Source organism: Parasteatoda tepidariorum, chromosome 8, assembly GCF_043381705.1.
Source record: "Parasteatoda tepidariorum isolate YZ-2023 chromosome 8, CAS_Ptep_4.0, whole genome shotgun sequence".
NCBI classification, from domain to species: domain Eukaryota; kingdom Metazoa; phylum Arthropoda; class Arachnida; order Araneae; family Theridiidae; genus Parasteatoda; species Parasteatoda tepidariorum.
The window spans coordinates 51821217-51827067 of record NC_092211.1 but is presented as its reverse complement, the minus strand read 5'-3'; the positions used below and the strand labels follow the sequence as shown (position 1 = coordinate 51827067).

At 25.9% G+C, this 5851-nt stretch overlaps 1 protein-coding gene across 1 annotated transcript in view; it reads right to left on the bottom strand.

The window, feature by feature from the left end:
• LOC107444215 (ras association domain-containing protein 8) overlaps window positions 1-5851 on the bottom strand; it is a 376108-nt gene that overhangs the window by 104486 nt on the left and 265771 nt on the right. The gene's annotated exons all lie outside the window — the stretch shown is intronic.

Sequence of the window (5851 nt, the reverse complement as noted above, 5' to 3'; positions counted from 1 at the left end):
TTATTTTTAGTCCTTGTAATTTTATCAATTCTTTAGTGTAAATAAATCATTGCTTGTACATATTTATTAAAATATTCAAGAAGGAACGATCTGACATAAAATTAGTGATGACTTACTCATAAACAGTGATGATTCTTCATGGTGCATTTTAGCATGGCTATTAAGTCAGTTTTTTTGCAAAAATGTGAAATTGGTAGTTTTAGTAAACTTGTGTAACTGATAAAATTGACATTGCTTCAGTTATTTATGCAGCATTAAAAAGAAATTCTATTTCTCATGATTTTTTGTGAAATGATTTTTCTAATAAACTATTCTATACAAAATTTAAAAAAAAAATCATCTAAATTATTGCAAAAATAACCTGTCATTGTGGGATTTTTCAGCTTTTCTAAATTCTAATTGTTGTTTTGAAATACTGTCAAAATGGTAACTCTGGTATTTAATATGTATGCACATAAGTAAAATTTTATATCTATCTAGGGAGCCACTGTTTTTTTTTGACAGAAATTTGCTTCTAAACCTATTTATTTTTTAAAGTTCACAAGTATTAGGAAGTTGGGATGACCTTTTTTCCCCCAAAATCCAAATTCAACTTTTTATTTTTTTGCATCATAGTGTCATTATGTAGTTAAATTTTTTAATAGTTCTTGAATTAAAAAAAAAAATATTCCATCAAATACCTTAAGAAATAGGACATTCAGAGAAATCAATTCAAAACTATGCTGTTTTTGAAGACCAATTGAGTTGAAGAAGAAAAAAAATAATAATTAGGAATGGTTATTTTACTACAAAAATAGAAAACATAAAAACTTTTATAATTAAGCTTTGTATTTATATAAAAATAAGTTTGGGATTATACTATAGTATTCATCAATATCATAAAAAATAGAATAGTACTTTCAATAATGTCGGATAGGAAAAATAACTGCATTTCAGAAAAATATTATTTAATTTAATTCACATGCTATTCTATTATATTTTGAAAGTAAGAAAAAAATGCTTCTGTTGAACTTTAATGCTCAAAAAGGGAACATCAATTAAAACTAATTAAAAACATTTTAGTATGTTTCAAAATCTTTTAATAACAACTCTTATTGAATTTCAAGTTATTTAAATAATCCTTTCTTTATTTGTCCTTTAAACGTTTAAGCAGAATTCATTAGCTGTTCTTATGGCAGTTTATAAAAACGATTAAAAAATATTATTTCCCATTTACACTAGTAGCCATTAAGAATAACTGCACTTTATTTTTCAAGTTAAAAATAATAAGATTGAAATGTTTGAAATTGTCAATTTGAAATGTGACAACATTTGTGTGCAAAGAATAAATATCAATACAAGCATCATTTTGATTTTTTGCAATTTTGTCTGTTTGTAAATCAAGGCAAATGATTTTCACAATCTAGATCATTCAGTATATAAAATGTGCTACAGGGTTTCCGCTACGGTAGCTTTTTTTGCAAAATGCGAAAAGACCCCTCAAAAATGCTAAAATTCAACAAAGCATTTTCGCATTTTTGCTAAAGGATTTTACTAAATTCCATTTAAAAAAAAGCTTCCGCGAAAAACCATGACGCTAACATCCATGAAAAAAACTTTATCAAACAAGGAGAAAAAATCTAAATATCTTTCGCAAGAAGAACCATGACGCTAGCGTTCACGAAAAAAACGCGATCAAACGAGATGAAGCATAGCGATCAACAAAAATGGCCGTTGCATTTTCAATTTGTTTTCGGAATCTCCCAGAAAAGATTTTCAGTTTACAGAAACTGAATTACTTTGTGAATGGGGATTATTTAAACACATCTTAATGCAACGATGTAAAAACATGTCATTTAATGAATTACTTTTATTTTTATATACCAATGATGTGTCTGAACAGTACCCATTAATAACTTCTGTTATAGAGTATTGTGCAACAATACCAATGCACACTGTTGACTGTGAAAGGGGCTTTAGCTGCCTTAATTTGATTAAAACTAATATTCGAAACAGGTTGTTAATCAACCATGTAAACAATTTGTTAATGATTAATATTGAGGGCCCTGAAAGTGCATTTAACTTTCAAGAAGCATTTGTAAAATGGGCAAACATGAAAGAAAGGAAGATTGTTAATTATAAACCAAAATGTTTTGATAAATAATAAATGTTTTTTTTTTTTTGTTATAGGTATTCTTTTTGATATTCTTGTACATTAAGCTATTCTTTGTCAGATAACTTACAGTACTTGTTTGATATAAAGTAATTTTATGAGTCTAATGGCATTTTAGCATTTTGCTAAAACTTTTTTTCAGATTTTAGCTTTTTTGCTAATGAATTTTTAGACTCAGCTTAAACCCTGATGTGCTATCATTTTACTGGAGTTTAATTTTCATAAAAAATACTTAAATATTTTCAATCTAATTTGTTGCATTTTAAATAAGTTGTCTTCTTTGAAATGCATATGGCAGTTTGAGTGGCATAAAAATTTCAAATTCATGAGATTATTTTTAAGTGGTAAGGTTATTTTTTTATATAATTTATTAAACGAATTTGAATTTATTATTACTGAATCATGATACTTTTATACTTACGTATATGAGGAATGTAAAAATCTCATACTACGCAGTATTTATTAGTGGAAAGAATTTTTTTTCCTATCCGGGAAAATATTTTAAATATCATTAACCCACTGACGGTTCTGCACGTAAAAAGTCGCATTTTAACCTGCAGTCTTCTCTGCATAGCAAAACCGGTTTTCCCTTGTTAACTGATAGGGGAACTGTGTGTAGGGGAGAAACATTCTCCCAATTTTGCCCATTTCCTTAACCGCCAGTGGGTTAAACTAAAGCACAAATAAAATCTAAAGTTTGCGTTATTTGGAGAATATCTCACACATAAATTTTAGAACATTGCCGAGAAAGGTTTTAGAAGTTACAGAAAGAGGCAGTTTTGAGTTTTTAAGAGCTGACTGCAATTTCCAGATTAAAAATTTTTTTCTGAAAGCAAAATAATTCTTTAAAAAAACATTTACTTGAATAAATTAGTTAAATGATATAGGAAGTTAGTTATCAACAATAAAAATTCATAAATTAAATAATATTCTGCCATTACCCTAAAATTAAATTGCCTATTCGAAGATTTGAAATTTACAAGTATAAAACAATTCAAATTATTCAAGGAATTTAGTATAATAAAGCAATAATAATAATAAAAAAATTGTTTTAAAAATGTTGGAGAAAATAAAAATAATCCGCTTATTAAAGACCAATTTTTAGTTTGAGTCAGAAAATACCCATCTATGCAAACACAAATCCTCTAGTACAGTGAGTGATTTAGGATGACAGCTTAAATTAGTTCGCTGCTCCAGAGGCAGAACATGAAAATGCTTGGTCAAGCCGCGTAAGTACAGAAGTCTTGTCAGAGATATATCAAGCTTGATGCTTGCTAGGAGGGTTAAAAAGCTTTGTTTTAAACGGAAAAATGCCATTAGAACATTAAATAAGTTGGAAACCTTCTGATATTCATAAACTTAAGAGTTTATAGTTTTGGATTTAAATCTTTCACTTTTAATCCACCTTTCGAAAATAAATTATGAAATAAATTTTTTTTTTTGCAAGAAGTGAAAATATAAATTTTCTAAAGATGTATGTTGTATTATTGACCATTCATTTTAATACAAGAGTTTCATATATCCCATTTTTTAAATAATGTTTTTCTACTATTTAACATTTATTTAAGAATGTTTTAACAGCTTGTGAAAGCCCTATTTTCCTATCTCCTCTTTTAGATGGTTATGTACCCTTAATGCTAGACAAAACTTATTAAATATCTGACTAAATTAACTATTTATTGATCACCTATTGAAAGAATTTAAGTAACACACTAAAATTCTTGACTTATAAAATGAAAAAATGTGAGCTTGATCAGTAGTTTTCAGTTTAGGTAGCTAAAAATTACTAGTCTGTTATTTGATTTCACATAAGAGATCTTGTATAAGATAGACCTTGAATAGAATAGATAAAATAATCAGGAAACAGGGTCATGGATATCTTTGTATGTCTCTTAGCTGCAAACTTTGTTTTATGATAAAATTTCCTAGTGATTTAGAAATATTAAAATTTAGCCGGAATCTTACATTTCATGCACATTGCTGCACGACTATTAAATATATATGCTTAAAATTTGTAATGGTAATCAAAACTAGTAAATTGAGAATCAAATGGTTCATAATCATTCCCTTTAAATAGACTCTTGAGTTTTAAAAGTGTTAACTGGTATTAGAAATGGGAACAATCACTGAAGATAAAGGGTACATGATTAAAATAATTTAGAACAGCCTGAACCTTTTCATTTTTACAAAAAAAAAAATTTTTTCCACGATTTCTTAAAATAAAAACCTACATTAAAGAAGGAAATATCCTAGTAAAAGTTATTAATACAATTAAAATTATTCATAAATATATATGTGGATAAAAGACTAACGAATATGGAGCTAAATATAAAGTGAAAAATATCTGAACTTGTATGTTACAAATTCTCCCTTTAGTCATTAACTTTGTGAAATTGTACTAATAAAATTGTTTACAATTACTGCAATTGTTTAAGAATGAATTCTATAAATTTTCGTTTTAAAATCGTAAATCAAAAGATATTGCTAATAAATAATGACTTTGCATTAAATTACAGTTGGAGAGTCTTGAAACATCTCTGAAAAATAATACAGATTTGCAAATCCTTATTATGACTCTCATAGCATAGATGTCAATAGCATTAGAGCTACTAATAATTCTAACTATATTAACAGAAATATCTAAAACTATTAGGAGCTTTTTGAATTTTAGTTCGTAAATGCTGACAACAGAATAAGTTTTTTTAAAATCTATTGAATAATTCAATTTTTGTTCTCATTTTTTAATAATTAAATTTTCTATTTATATAAATATTTTAAACTAAAATATAACCAAATGAAAACAAAGGAAGATTTCTCACTTTTTTTTATACTTTAGAGTTAAATTTCAAATTAAAATCTATTAATTTTAGCCAACATTCTCATTTTCATAATTCTCTAAACATTTGCAGTTTTTAAATTATTACATATAATTGTATTTCTGCAAAAATACCCATGCAAAATATGTCTAAAAAAAAAAACCCATCTTCAATTCTATGTCCTTTTAGTTGACATTAGCGCTATAAAATGTATACATTTAAGTATCATTAATATAAATGCTGAAATATTAATATACACACTGACAATCAAGATGGAAAGCTGACTTTCAAACTTATTACTAAAATAACAATTAGATATTAAAAGTTTATTCGCACATTAAGTTAAAATGTAAAATAAATTTTTAAAGTACTCAGTTATTCTTTTTCATCATGTCAGCATATGTATGGAATAAAAAATAAATATTTAGGAATTGCTAATTAAAAAATCTAGAAATATTTTATGATTTAGTTGCTTATATTTAAAAAGTAAAGTATAACTTAATCCTTTGTTTAAAATAAAAAACCTGGTTTTTGGAAATTTTTTTAGACAAGCAACAAAGCTTTAAAAGTTGCAGTATCAAGTGAAAAGGACACATACTAATAGTGTGATAATAAATAAAATTGAATCATATTTATCAAGGAAAATTTAAATTAATCATGAAGGACATTATTTGTTGCAATATTAAATTATGCAAAGTAAAATAACAAAGTTAAAGAAGTCTAATTTTAAAATTACTTGTAGAGATAATATTTCATTTTATTTGATAGTAACTCATAATAATATTTTACATCAAAATTTTTATACCCCACCATAAAATACTAAAATCAATGTAATTTATTTTTAGTAAGCTCAAAACACATGTAAGGAAGGAGCAATAGGTTC